The 15,205-nt window shown below is 47.2% G+C and overlaps 1 protein-coding gene across 1 annotated transcript in view; it reads left to right on the top strand.

Moving 5' to 3' along the window:
- The first annotated feature begins 5,233 nt into the window (after positions 1 to 5,233).
- SCN1B (sodium voltage-gated channel beta subunit 1) overlaps positions 5,234 to 15,205 on the top strand; it is a 54,604-nt gene continuing 44,632 nt past the window's right edge. The window contains exon 1 of the mRNA XM_066606450.1: positions 5,234 to 5,392. The gene's annotated coding sequence lies outside the window, so the exon portion shown is untranslated. The remainder of the gene's footprint in view (positions 5,393 to 15,205) is intronic.

The raw sequence follows: 15,205 nt of genomic DNA, 5'->3' as shown, positions 1-15,205 counted from the left end.
ACCGGACCCACTGCAGAGCCCGGGACTAGGGGTATACCAGGGCTAGCACCCCGATCTGACTTTGCAGCCGGACCGGAGTGCTTGGTGACGTACACAAACCTCTCCTGCACCGTGGTCTTCATCTTTTTTTTCTGTTTCTTTTTGCCTGCCGATGTTTCAGGCATGTCGTCACCAAAGTACATGTTCTGCATCCTTTCTGGGGACTCCTGCAGCATGATTTGCTGCATGATGAGGGCCCCCTCACCGCTGCTGCTGTCGCTGTCATCATCCCAGTCCTCGGCACTGGACTCCTCCGATGTGGGGGGCAGGCTAACCTGCTCAGCAGGAATGCTGCTCCCTGCAGTTCCCCTCTGCTGTAAGGACGGCTGCTCCCCTGAACATACCACCATCCCGTCCTGCGCATCCTCCGACTTGTCGGAGCTGCTGTTACTGCTCACTTGCGCCATACCGGAGAATCGCTCGTCATTTAGGAGCTTTTCTTTAAACGGGCCGCTGGCCTGGAGTATCTTATATCTCTCCTCCTTGTAGTAATCAACAGCCTCCTTGCAGTTCTTTAACGTTCTCCGCTGCAGTGATCTTCTTTCCCTGTGGGGCTTTATCCAGATCGCTGAGGGCAGTCTGCAGTTCCCTGCAATATTTCTGAAGCTGCTTACCAACCTCTTCATAGTCTTTTAAAATGGCAGCTATCTGAGACGCCATGTCAGTCATAGGCTCACCGCTCTTGCACTCTCCCCAGCTGGCACTTGTAGGTGCTTTTGCAGCACTCACCTTGCCTTTAGTTTGGCTTCAGGTCTTCCTGTGCTCCATGTCCTCCCGGGGAGTCTGGGTGACGCTGCTCGTACCCCAACTGGATCCTCTCCCCTCCTGGGGTTCATTACTCCCCCCTCCCGACCGGAGCCGGAGGGGAAGGGGGGGGGGGGGAAGCACGGGACTCCATAGCAAATGAACCCAGGAACTGTGCACTATTCCTGGGATCCAGCAAGACCTTCACCTGCCTCTTGTGACCACACCCTTGAACCAGCAGAGCTCAGCACACACACAGCCTTACTCCAGAGCTGCATTCACTAGTCTGCTGGTGGAGTCGCTCTGTACATACATTACTTATCCTGAGTCACATTCTGTATTATACTGCAGGAATACAATAATTGGCACAGGATTGGCCTGCGGTACCGAAGGGTATAGGCTGAGCTATAGAACAGAGTTGAGGTCGGGACAGGCAGCTAACTTGCATTTTCGAGGAACAGGCCAAGAGTAAGGGCACTCAGCCGGCAGAGGATTTGTGGTCAGTAAGCAAGCCGAGGTCAGGAGAGATGAAACCAGAAAAGTTGAGTAGGACAGGCACAGAGGAGATTCCATTAGCAACTTCGCACAGTAGGGCAGTAGTTGCTCCGGCACCCATAGGTGGTAGTGGCTTGAATAGATTGGAGCCCATCTGGATTGGCTGATAACCGGAAAGCTGGGTGTACGTGCCGGCCCTTTCAGAGGTTCAGTGGAACAGGTGCGTGTTCACACCCTGCAGGCAGAGGTGACAGCTGGGAAGTGGGAGAAGGGGATGTGGTGGCTGCTGCTGGTAAGATGAGGAGGATGGTGATGGTAAGGGACACCGTCAGCTATAACTGGCATCTATTACATGATGGCAGATAATACAGGATCCACCACGGATGATAACATCTCTCTTTGGTCACATTCACCTTCATGTTGTTTTTAGGCTCAGAACTCTATGCATGTTCATTAGTTACTATCAGAGCGCCAGATCCCCTGCATAGACCTACAGTTACATGGTAACATCTTCCTTGCCGGCAGCCACCACTAGGGGGAGTTTACTGTATACTGGGTTATTACGGAGTGTAATGTACATCATTTTTTGAGCTCCCCCCAGTGGTGATTGTATATATCTTTGAATAGTGGCTCTATATTGGTGGCTGTATATATCTGTATACACTGAGCTCATCCTAGTGGTGGCTGTGTATATCTCTATGCAAAGAGACCCCTAGTGCTGGCTATATAAATCTATATGCAGTGAACTACCCTTTCTGGTGGCAGTATGTAGTGCACTTCCCCTAGTGCTGGCTGTATATATCTGTATGTAGTGCGTTCCACCTAGTGGTGGCTGTATGTAGTGAGCTCCCACTAAGGTGACTGTATGCAGTGCGCTCCCCCTAGAGGTGGCTTTATATATCTGTATGTAGGGCATTCACTGTAGTATAGGCTGTATATTGCTGCGGAATATACTGGCACTATATAAATAAAGTATCCCTAGTGTTGGCTGCATGTGGTGAGCTCCCCCAAGTAGTGGCTGTATATAATGAGCTCCCCCTAGCGGTAGCAGTATGTATCTGTATGTAGTCAGCTCCTTCTAGTGGTGGCTGTAAGTAGTGAGCTCCCCCTAGAGGTGACTGTATGTAATGAGCTCCTCCTAGTGGTGACTGTATGTAATGAGCTCCTCCTAGTGGTGGCTGTATGTAATGAGCTCCCCCTAGTGGTGGCTGTATGTAGTGAGCTCCTCCTAGTGGTGGCTGTATGTAGTGAGCTCCTCCTATTGGTGGCTGTATGTAGTGAGCTCCTCCTAGTGGTGGCTGTATGTAGTGAGCTCCCCCTAGTGGTGGCTGTATGTAGTGAGCTCTCCCTAATGGTGGCTGTATGTTGTGAGCTCCCCCTAGTGGGGGCTGTATATAATGAGCTCCCCCTAGTGGTAGCAGTATGTATCTGTATGTAGTGAGCTCCTCCTAGTGGTGACTGTATGTAGTGAGCTCCCCCTAGTGGTAGCTATGTAAATGTGCATACAATAATTCCCTGAGCTTCCTATAGTAGCAGCTGTATACTGCAGGGGAGGATGTGACCATGTGATTCTGTGTCTATGCAGGAGGTCTGGAGGTCGGAGATCTGTAACAATCTACGATATATAATCTGCTCTTACGTTCGGATGTTCATTAGTCGCAGGTTTTAAGATGCAAGTCTATAGACAGTGTACATCTAGCAGCACCCGAGATGTTGCTGCCCGTAGACGCTGCCATGTCATGTGATCTCAGCTCTGCTCGCCCAGCTCTGCCTGAATTAAAACTGCGGAGGTTCATTACACGCTGCGCTGCACATACCACTGATAACATATGGATGCAGCGCTGGCGACATCCATGGGGACAGGATCACATTACTGGCACCTGGAATCAGGCAGGCTGTGGATATAACGGGAGTCCCGCAGCGTTCCCTACTGATATCAATTCCATGCACTATGGTCTATCGTTGTGTCCTGTGTTCGTGAATAGAAGGCCAGGGCTACAGTGAAGACTGACACAGAATGATGCAATTGATAAGCCATTCTGTGTCTGTGGAAAGCAGGATACTGTAATGGTGGCAATGGCCAAATGATGGAGCAGCTGTGGAGGAGAGAAGCACAAAGCACAACTACTACTACAAAAGCTACTACTACCACTATGATGTGCAGCAGCTACTCCACCTATGACCTCCAGTACACAGACTGAGGATACAAGCTATTCTACTGCCCTACATAATGACTGTACTACAACTCCCATGAGTCTGTGCAGCAGACATGTCAATGAACTAATGCAATAAGAGCTTTTCCTCTATACCTGTTGCATTACAGGGGTTGAACAGTTGTGAACTATTGATGATCTATCCTTAGTAGATCAGTGAGGGTCCGCCATCCAGGACCCCTGCTGATCAGCTCTACTCTGAGCCAGTGGGCTCTTACACTGATCTGATTTCTGTGAGAAGCAGATAGCTCCGTTCTCCCTGCGATGGCCAGGCTTGGTATAACAGGCAAAGTTCCTATTCAATTCAATGGGAGTTGTGCCTGCAATTCCAAGCTTTGCCACTGCAGTGAGAATGGAGCTGCTTGCTTCCTACAGAAATCAGATTAGTACACAAGCACGCCGGCCCAAAGAAGAGCTGATCAGCGGGCAGACCCTCAGTAATTTACAAGTGAACAGCACCTTTAAATAGTGACTGTACTACCACTCCCATGAGCCCATGCAGTTTGTGTTATATAATGCTCCATCAATAGGCCCCCTGTACCTGCTCTGTGCTTATCTACTGCATTACGTAGTGATACTGTACTACAACTCCCATCAGTCTGTGCAGCATGAATTGATGCAATAGCTGAGAGTTACACAATACTGCACCTATGACCCCTGAACTCAGTCTGAGGACAGAGCTTGGAGCTCATCTACTGCATTAGTTAGTGACCTACTACAACTCCCATCGGTCTGTGCAGCAGACCTGTCAATGAACGGATGCAATAAGTGTGAGTTATCCCCCTGTACCTGCTGCATTACATAATGACTGTATACAGCAAGCCTTACACAATGTTGCACCTTTGCGCCCCCTGTACCTGCTCTGACCCTATCTACTACATTATACAGTGACAGTCTACTACAACTCCCATCAGCCTGTACAGAAGACATATTGATGAACTTACGCAAAAAGTAAGTGTTACACAGCGCTCCACCTATGAGCCCCTATACTTGTTTTGAGCATATACTACAGTATATACTCTGAGCATATACTATACCTGTGCCCTCCGGCACTCACTTTCTACTGCACCATTCAGTGACTGTACTACAACTCCCATGAGTGCATTAGTTACCCCATACTGCACCTAAGAGCCCAGCATGGAGCTCGCCAACTGCAGTGACTGTACTACAACGCCCATGAACCTACAATGCTGCACCTATCAGTGTATATATATATATTCTGCAGAGCTGTACACATATTGTCCAATCTAAGTTCACCTACACCTGGGAGGAACCACCAACATGGGGAGAACATACAAACTCCATGCAGTTGTTGGCTGGACCCAGAACCCAAGTGCTGTAGGACAACCAATGTACTACTACTCCCATGCAGCAGCTGCGTCAGCCTATCAGTGCCATCTGGTACTACTGCTGCCGTGAAGCCGTGCAGCAGACGCATGAATGAGGCCATGCAGTAGGAATGACGCAATACTACACCTCTGAGCCCCCCGAGCAGCACCATGGACAGCGGCGCCTGCCCTGCATACTGATGTGCTCAGGATCCTCAGCTCTGCCTCCTTCCATCAGTGCAGCAGAGAGGCAGAGAGGGAGGGACAGAGAATGGGAGATATGACAGAGATAAAGCAGGCAAGAAGAGACAGAAAGTGACAGTGGGAGGTGGAGGACAGGGTGGGAAAGAGACAGGCAGATGGGGGGGATGGGAGGACGAGAACAGGACGGCTAAGGGGGGAGACATATAGGGAGGGAGACACATACAGGACTGTTGTCTCCCAGGGAAACAGCAGGAATTACTCCGCATTGCGTTGCTTGGACAACATCGTAGGAAATCCCTGGCTGGGAGACGGTTACCTGGCTGCGGTCCCTCTGCAAGCGGCAGCACCTGAGAGGAGCAGGAGACCGAGGCAAGTGGCCCTTGTATGTGTGTACCGTGCCCAGTCTGCAGCATGCACTGACTTACTAGAGATGAGGGGGTGCTGCAGAGACCAGGGAGGGGATGAGGAGGCCACAGATGGAGGCAATGACTGGGACAGCGGTGGAGATGGCACAGGGGCCAAGGGTGTGGAGGCTACCGGTCGGCATGGTGGGTATGGAGTAGGGAGGGCACAGGTCAGGCGATGCTGGGAGGGACAAGGTCATGGATGGGGCTGTTGGAGGCTTCTACTGGTCCACGTAGGTAGGTGGTATCAGTGCAAAAGGTCCATGTGGGCAGGTGGCATCAGTGCAGAGGGTCCATGTGGGCAGGTGGTATCAGTGCAGAGGGTCCATGGCTGCCCACCAACACTGGGCGATGGTGACTGCAGTGTTCACAGAAGTAACTGCAGTGTCTGGGCAGGAAACCCAACTCTACCGATGTAGTGGGGCCTCATAGCTGACCCATGCCAGAGAAGGGGACACATATGATAGAAGTGATAGGACATTACTATAGAGGGGAGCGCACTACAAGATACAGTGTGTATAATATTATATAACGCAGTGCACAGAGTTATATACCATGATATATGTCTGTATACTGTGATACATAATATATAACACAATGCTATATACCATGATATATGATATTATCTAACACAGTGCACGCAGTATTATATACCGCAATATATGATATAATGCAGTGCACATAGTATTATATACCATGATATATGTGTGTATACTATGATATATATTGTAGTGCTATACACCATGATATAAGATGTTATCTAAGCCAGTGCACGTAGTATTATATACAATGATATATATATATATATATATGTGTATACTGTGACATATTACTATTATATACCATGATAGGTTTGTATACTGTGATATAATGTAGTGTTATATACCATGATACATGTATGCTTACTTGGATACATAATATATAACACAGAGCTATACACGATGATATATATTATCTAACGCAGTACACATAGTATTATATGGGACAATATATGTGTGTATACTGTGATATGTAATATTATAAAACACTGCGTTATATAATATTATGTATGCTATATGTGTACTGTGATACATAATATTATATAACTCAGTATTATATACCACAAGACGTGTATACACTGTGATACGTAATGTAAAATGCAGTGTTATATACCATGATAAATAATATTATCAAACCCAGTGCACACAGTATTGTATACCTTGATATATGTGTGATACATAGTAATATGTAATGGAGTATGTGCAGTATTATATACCATGGTATATGCACATATACTGTGATACATAATATTATACAGCACAGTGCACACGTTATATCCCATGATATGTGTGTATGCTGTGATACATAATATTATATAAGGGATGTATCGTGATATATGATAATATCTAACACAGTGCACATAGTATTATATATCATGACATATGCATGTATACTGTAATACATATTAGACAACACTGCTCGCATGTTATATACCATGATATATATGTGAATACTATGATGCATAGTAATATATAATGTAGTGTGTGCTGTATTATATACCATAGTCTATGCGCGTATACTGTGGTATGTAATGTTATATAGCACAGTGCACGCATGTTATATACCATGCTATATGGGTGTATACTGTGCTATATAATGTCATATTAGAAATTATATCGAAGTAACACTTTATAACAGAGATAGCACATTAGTATAGAGGCATGGAATAAAGAGTGTATAATATTATATAAGGTAGTGTATGCAGTGTTATATACCATATGTGCATATACTGTGAGACCCCTATGACACTTCATCTATGCCACATGATTGCCCGCACGGCACTGGACCAAGACAGGAGGCGCTGATAATCCAACAACTACATGTAGAAGTTTATGGGGATGATTGGAATAGAAGATCTATCAGACCTCAACCCACAGGGGAAGCGTCCAGCTGATGCACACATCACTTCCTGTTGTTTACTCCTTGGAAGACTCTGGGTCCTTTGGGTGCAGAGTAGATAGTGGCATGAAGCCTGTCGCTGTATACGGATGTGTTTGGTGCACTTGTACTAGCAGGGCTTATAAGGGAGCATTATACGATTTTTAAAGGGCCACTAACCCTAAAAAATGTCTCTAGAGGTTATATCAGTACTGGAGTGTTATAAGAGGAGACGCTGATATCCGTCACACTTACTGTAAATATCTCTGGATGTTATATTAGTACTGGAGTGTTATAAGAGGAGACGCTGATATCTGTCACACATACTGTAAATATCTCTGGATGTTATATTAGTACTGGAGTGCTATAAGAGGAGACGCTGATATCCGTCACACTTCCTGTAAATATCTCTGGATGTTATATTAGTACTGGAGTGTTATTAGAGGAGCAGCTGTCAGTCACATATACGATGTAAGGCCTCCTGTCCGCGGGCGATGCTGCATTGCATTATCTGCGCCGATAATCCGCATGCGGGTAACTCAGTGAACGCTTTCCATAGGATAACTATGTAAAGCACAGCCTGATGTACACAAGCAGAAATCCACTGCGATTTTTTCCGCTCACATATAATAATTGCGGCATGCCGCGATGCACCTATTATAATGATAGGTTCATCGCGGAAAATCACGGTGACTTTAGTGCTCTCTCGTGGCGGAAATCCGTGGCGTTAAGACGCAACGCCCATGGACAGGCGGCCTCAATGTCTCTGTCGGTTATATCAGTACTGGAGCGTTATAAGAGGGACATCTAATATCAGTCACATATACTGTAAATATCTCTGGAGGCTATAACAGTAGTGGAGTGCTATAAGAGGGGTTGATATCAATCACATATGATGTAAATGTCTCTGGAGATTATATCAGTGCTGGAGTGTTATAAGAGGAGCTGATATCAATCACATATATAAGGCTCAGCACTACAAATATGGGAAATATTTGGAAAGAATAGACTGCATTAGATGCAGCACAGCACATAGATGGATGTAAGTTACCATATTGCTTGTGTAAGGGCTGTGCCTTTCATCCCTTACAGCATCAGGTGCTATAGGGACCAATCCTCCATGACAAGAGGGATAGTAACGCCCATCTGTTATTCAGGCCTGAGCTTCATTGACACTTTCTGTGGAATGCAAGGATTTACTATAGCGTACAGGTCAGTAGAGATAACGGCTAATCTATACAGTGACTGCAGGTGACATCTCATTGCATTGTAAACATTTTATTTATTTTTCTTCTCCGTCCTGCCCAGACCTCCATGATGATTTCTGCTGACAACTGTAGAGTTCCCTGCTGAGACATGTTTTACCCCTCTCTTCTGCAGCAATTCCCAGCCTCTGTACCAACACAAATACATTCAGACCCTAAAATAAATCCAGGTCCCCCTTAAAAAAATACAAACTCAAACCCTCTAACTTATATTTTAGTCCCCAAAGCAGACTCCAGATTAGACCTCCTAAATAAATGCAGACCCTCTAAATACAGCCCCGACCACAACCACTAAATAAATACAGACCCATATCCCTAAAAATAGAACCAGACCAGAACCCCTAAATACAGACCCTGACCCCACCTGGGTCACGGCACAATGCATTTTTATTGAGGTTGTTGATGTGATTGGCAGCAAAACCCCTTCATGCGCAATTACGCTCCACAGCAATTCTGAAGCAGCGAGTGTAGTTACATATACGGCCATGTGTTTTTGCCCTCAGACCCAGTGCAATAGAGCCGCATGTGCGCCCCTCTGTGGAGATGGGAGTCTGTTCATCATTAGGTATTTAGACAGCGATGCGAGTCTGTGCAGTGATGGCAGTCCATTCAGGGATGAAAGTCCATGCAGCGATGGGATCTGTACAGTGAGGGGTTCCCTGCAGTGATGAGGTCCATGCAGTGATGGAGTCCGTGCAGTGATGGGGTCCGTGCAGTGATGGGGTCTGTACAGTGAGGGGTTCCCTGCAGTGATGAGGTCCATGCAGTGATGGAGTCCGTGCAGTGATGGTGGCCCTTGCAGTGACAGGGTCCATGCAGCGATAGCAGTTCATACAGTGATGGGGTCCATGCAATGATGGGGTCCGTGCAGTGATGGGGTCCGTGCAGTGATGGCAGTCCATGCAGCGATGGGATCTGTGCAGTGAGGGGGTCTGTGCAGCGAGGGGGTCTATGCAGCGATGGGATCTGTGCAGTGAGGGGGTCTGTGCAGCGATGGGATCTGTGCAGTGATGGGGTCCGTGCAGTGATGGGGTCCGTGCAGTGATGGAGTCCGTGCAGTGATGATGGTCCTTGCAGTGATGAGGTCCATGCAGTGATAGCAGTTCATACAGAGATAGTCAGGGCAGGAGATGCAGTGTTTACAGCCCACACGGGACGTTGAGATAGATGGCAGTTTAATATGTTACAGCCTGCTATAATGGAGAAGGGTAAGTAATGGGCCGGCTCTAGTGATGGAGGTTCATGCAGAGAATTTGGAACATTAAAGCGACCCTTCGGGCCTGGGCAAGCAAAGATGGCCGCACCGCTTCTCTACCTACCTGATGAACACTGTGTATTAGTATGTATCGCTGGTCTTTAACACTACCTTGACTTTGACTGGCGAGCATGGCTCATGTGGCAGCACTGGTCAGTCAGAGCAGGTATAAAGTCTCATACTAATGGACAGTGTGCATCAGGTGGTCAGAAAAGCTTGTGCGGCCATCTTTGTTTCTCCATGGCTGGGGGGTTGTTTTAATTAAGTCACTATATTCTGACCTGGGGTGAGTGTGGGAGCAGAATGACATTGTTTGGATGTTGGGTTGGAATTAGTGACATCACCATTCCCAGTGTGATGATGTCACTTTACATGAGATACTCAGCCAATCCAGCAGCTGCATGTCAAAAACTGTGTGTAGTTCATAAGCTGGAAATACGGCTCAGTGAGTAAGAGTACAGAACTGTGGGTCACCGGGTGCTATACTGTAGTGTCCAGCGAGCTGTGACTGCACACTACCATTCTTAGCATGCTGGGAGTTGTAGTTTTGCAATAGTTGCATATAGTAGAAACCACCGCTATAAAAAGGTGGCTCAGTGAGTAAGACACACTTCATTCTTTACTGATCCCCTCGTGCTATAATAACAGAAACTTTCCAAAATCTGATGATAAAAGACGACTTTCATCTCTGATCATTTTTCTTCTCGTCAAGATCCTCTCGTTAATAAATAATAAGGCGTGACATCGTTCAGAGCTACCACGGAGCAGTGCATTGTGGGAGTTGAAATGACGCCCAGGTAGACTTTAACAAGGTGCAGAAAAATCTCTTCCAAGGCTGACCTGGAAAGCTTTGAAAGCAGCTCTGGATGTGACTGGAGTATAAGACAGGACTCCAAAACAAGACAAACCACAGATGGAAAAGAGCTCAGTACAAATCCCCCGAAACACCAGGAAATAGTGCGATAGAAAACCGCCATTAATTAATATTCAGCTTCATTATGGAAGAGATGATTAAGGATTGTGTCATAATTACATGAACTGTCCCCGAGGAGGGAGCCAGAAAGAGGAAGCCGTGACGAAGAGCAAGATCAAAGGAAGCAGGAGGTGCAGGGAAGCAGAAGTTTAATCAAAGGGCCTCTAAGGGTTAAGGTGGATCTCCGCAGGCTCTAGCTATACGGGGCAGAACTTGCAATTACATCCGGACCCAATGCAATGGACAGCCACCACATTGGAGGTCAGCAGTGCTATAGATGGTGTATGGGGGGGGGGGGGCTTGTAAGGTCCAGGAGCCTCAAGATACAGCTCTCCAGGGCCCAATCCAGGGCCCAATACCTTCCTTTACTATTATGTCTATGAACACTCAGCCATACCACATTGTAGGGAAGGATCAGAAGAAACATTCGCCTACTGCATGGACCCTGGAGGACAGAACATTCTACTGGAGATCACTATTCCTGACCTGGGGTGTAATGTATAGAGATAACCCCCCCCCCCCCCCCCAGCTGTCCAGTATCAATCAGCTGCCGTTCAGGACACTAGTAAAGTTGAGTTGACATCCTTCCCCTTTGAATTTGGATATTAGACAGGTAGATAGATACCAGAGAGGCAGATAAAGATATGAGATTGATAATATGCATTTTGTATAGTTTGTAGAGAGAAGAGTTAGTGGTCTTTCCGCATAAAGGAAAGCTGAGTGCAGAACTACCTTTGAAGTAGACTTCAGCAAAGGCTGTTACACTCTCCCCCAGGGGGTCTTTGATGTCCTACAGCCCCTCTGAAGCCAGAAAATGTTTATATTAGGAGATAAGGAGAGGAAACAGGCTTCACACCTCAGCAGCTCTTTCCCTCCCTTACTGGTCCAAACGGTCGTAACGGACCTGATCATTTTTAGAGGCAAAGTTAACAAAAGAACCGTGCCCTTAAGACAAAGAAAAATGTAATTTAGGAATTATGAAAGATCTGTGTGTCGCAGCCCGCTGATGAGGATATTTTGTGGAATATCGCATCACTGCGAATAAGTTGCAGGGACTCCCATATCGGCACGATGCTCAGGAACTGAGAATTGCGTATCTCGGACCAGATGCATCCAAAACTACTCATGTGGGCTCAAAACGCACATAGAATCACAACAGGAAACATGGTTGTCATATTTTCATGGTGGGGCACACCCACACCGAGTTATGAAGGAAATATGTATGCCAGGGGATTATGTGTCCCAAGATAAGCCATCCCCCATGGGGGCTGGAAGGAACTAAATGGGAGTTACCCCAGTGAGAGTTTAAAAATCGCACATGGACGTGTGCTCAGGGTCAGCCCCTTGGAGTTCACTATACGTGAGGTCTGGGCTGATGGTCCAAGCCAAAGAATGATAACACTCTTACTATAATCCCTACTTTTTTACTGTCTGTGATATCATATGTAAGTCTCTTGCTGATTATCTTGTAACATCATTTTTGTATTTTTTCTGTAAATAAGCGCTGCTCTTTTCTTTGAGAATTAAACTTTAAATTAATTAGTGAGCCTCGTCCGTGTAACACGAAACCAGATTCTCCGAAGATTGTACTCATAAATCGGGATCCAATTTACCGTTACGAAATTGGTGGTGGCAGCGTTTTGTATGCATATTGTAGAGTTCTGGAGAGCGTTAGAACGGAGCAGGTGGGTGATTTGAGCTTCCACTTAGCATGTGTGCAGGAGCCTGGGAAAGATGGATACAAATCAGCCTGTATTCTAACGACTGCTAACTTGCAATACTGCAGAGTGTTTGAGGACCAGAGGCGGGATCGATGGGTATCATCCCTTCCCCTCTCTCCTCTTGCCCAGTGAAGGACAAATTGGCTTACAGTGCAGGGCCAGGTGGATTGCTGTAGAGTTGTGGCTGTGGCTCATGGTCACTTTTCTGGTGTCTGGGAAATTTGGGTACCAGTCACTCCACAATTTAAGAGCCTTTCCTCCTTCCCCTCACCCTGCTACGTGACATGGGGCATTTATTTGGTGTAGTTACGGGGGATGTCTGCTTCAGAAAACCCATTGCCGTGTTCTCCTTTAAAACAAAAGGTCCCTCATTTGGAAGCTCCATCTATTAGAAGCTACAAAGAATTGGGCATTGGAGAACTATGTAATACTTCCTTACACCTGTGGGAGTGCTGTAGGGATACTGAACACCTGCTGCTCGGTTATCCCACTGATTACAGCGGATCACTGGGGTTCTTCCCAGCAGAACACCCTGTTTGTCTTCAGAGGATTATTCTAATCACAGTGGAAAAGCCCTTTAACCTAAAGCATGACTGTCCTGGTGAACAGAGAAGTGCCGATTCAGTGCAGGTGCAATGGAAATTACTAGTAATAGCACCATCCAATCAGACGACACTGCAAATTTCAGTGTGGGTTGGAATTCGTTGCAGTTGCCTCGTTGGACTTGTGCTCATTCCAGGGACTTTCAATGCAGATCAGTACCTGGATATCCTACAGATGACGGTGGATGACCTCTGGGATGATATGCCGCTATTACAACAGAAGGAGGCCACTTTGAGACAACTTTCCCTACTTCAGTCATAGCAGCGGCATCTCTTTCAGGTGTCACAGCACAAAATTGAAATCCATGTTCCGTGGCCCCCAGGAGCCCATACACCCTACCATCATGTAGCGCATCCATGCCTTCCTATTCAAGTACACTATAGTTATTTTTACCATGGGTTATATAGGATGCAACCTCTAACTGCCACGTTGGAAGGTGCATCATGGGTGCAGCCTCTCGCTCAGTATCCACAGGGCATCTATGAAGTTGTAGCAGTGTCAGGTTCCCTTTAAATGAACTGCCCTTGGGGACCTTTTATACGGGACGACCTGTCAGACAACAATGGATTGCAGATCTGTGCACCTCTTATAGACTTCTATGGGGACGCTTGGTGCGCAAATGTGCACAAGCATAGAGCAGGATATATTACGCACAAATACGCCCGTGTGAAGGAGCCCTTAGCTTGTAGAATTAGGGCAAGTTAAACAAGAGCAGCAGTCTGGGGCAAAAAGCCACACATTGACAAATTCGAGAAAACTATACATATAGATGTAAGTGTGAATGCGCAGCAGCTGGCGGCGAGGAATTCCTGCGCTTAGTAAAACTCTATGTACTGAGAGCGGCAGATCTGGTGAGCAACGCAGGAAGAGACGGGCGGAATAATGAACACATAGAGCTGCTACAGCAGAACGGATGTTACCTGGATCAGGGCCGTTTGGCCCCACGGACACCCACACTCCAGTATGAACCCATAATTGATGTTTTTTCCCCCAGTCATCCGCTCATTTCTCATGAAGTGACTGCCCTGCGCAGATGTAGGGGCCCGTCCGGGCTGCTCAGAGGTTGGCGTCAGCAGTTTACATGCGCAGCTCCACCAAGTGCAAAAGTGCTAAACTTCTCAATGGTGTCAAAGTTGGTGAAATCCAGTAAAGTTTAGGCCAAAGTTATTTGTGTTCCTGTTATGATTCACCGGGGCTCAGGCTGGGGGTCTTCCCTCACCCACAGAGCCGGACAATTCGGTGACTCGGTTCGGTGATAGGTCGGGAGCAGTTTGTGATACCGAGAGTGTCAGACTGGAGCCACAGTGGCCTTATCCTCACATGCTGGCTCATACCCTGGAACGCCCACCTTATGTAGTGCTGCTGTGTACCGGAGACCACGGGGGAAACGCTATATTGCCAGACATCATGGTTTGGGTGCTCCACAAACATGTTTAACACTAGAGATGAGCGAGCATACTCGCTAAAGGCAATTACTCGATCGAGCATTGTCCTTAGTGAGTTCCTGCCTGCTCGGAATAAAAGGTTCGGCTGCCGGCGCGGGTGAGAGGTAAGTTGCGGCAGTGAGCAGGTGGGAGCTGGGGGGAGAGAGGGAGAAAGAGATCTCCCCTCCGTTCCTTCCCACTCTCCCCCGCCGCCCGCCTCCGGCAACCAAACCTTTTCTCTTGAGCGGGCAGGTACTCGCTAAAGGCAATGCTCGCTCGAGTAATTACCCTTAGCAAGTATGCTCGCTCATCTCTATTTAAAGGGGTTGTCCCGAGGCAGCAAGTGGGTCTATACACTTCTGTATGGCCATATTAATGCACTTTGTAATGTACATTGTGCATTAATTATGAGCCATGCAGAAGTTATAAAAAGTTTTATACTTACCTGCTCCGTTGCTGGCGTCCTCGTCTCCATGGTGCCGACTAATTTTCGCCCTCCGATGGCCAAATTAGCCGCGCTTGCGCAGTCCGGGTCTTCTCCTGTTCTCTATGGGGCTCCGTGTAGCTCCGTGTAGCTCCGCCCCGTCACGTGCCGATTCCAGCCAATCAGGAGGCTGGAA

This window comes from Eleutherodactylus coqui, chromosome 6 (genome assembly GCF_035609145.1).
Source record: "Eleutherodactylus coqui strain aEleCoq1 chromosome 6, aEleCoq1.hap1, whole genome shotgun sequence".
Taxonomy (NCBI): domain Eukaryota; kingdom Metazoa; phylum Chordata; class Amphibia; order Anura; family Eleutherodactylidae; genus Eleutherodactylus; species Eleutherodactylus coqui.
This window is presented reverse-complemented; position numbering and strand designations above follow the sequence as displayed.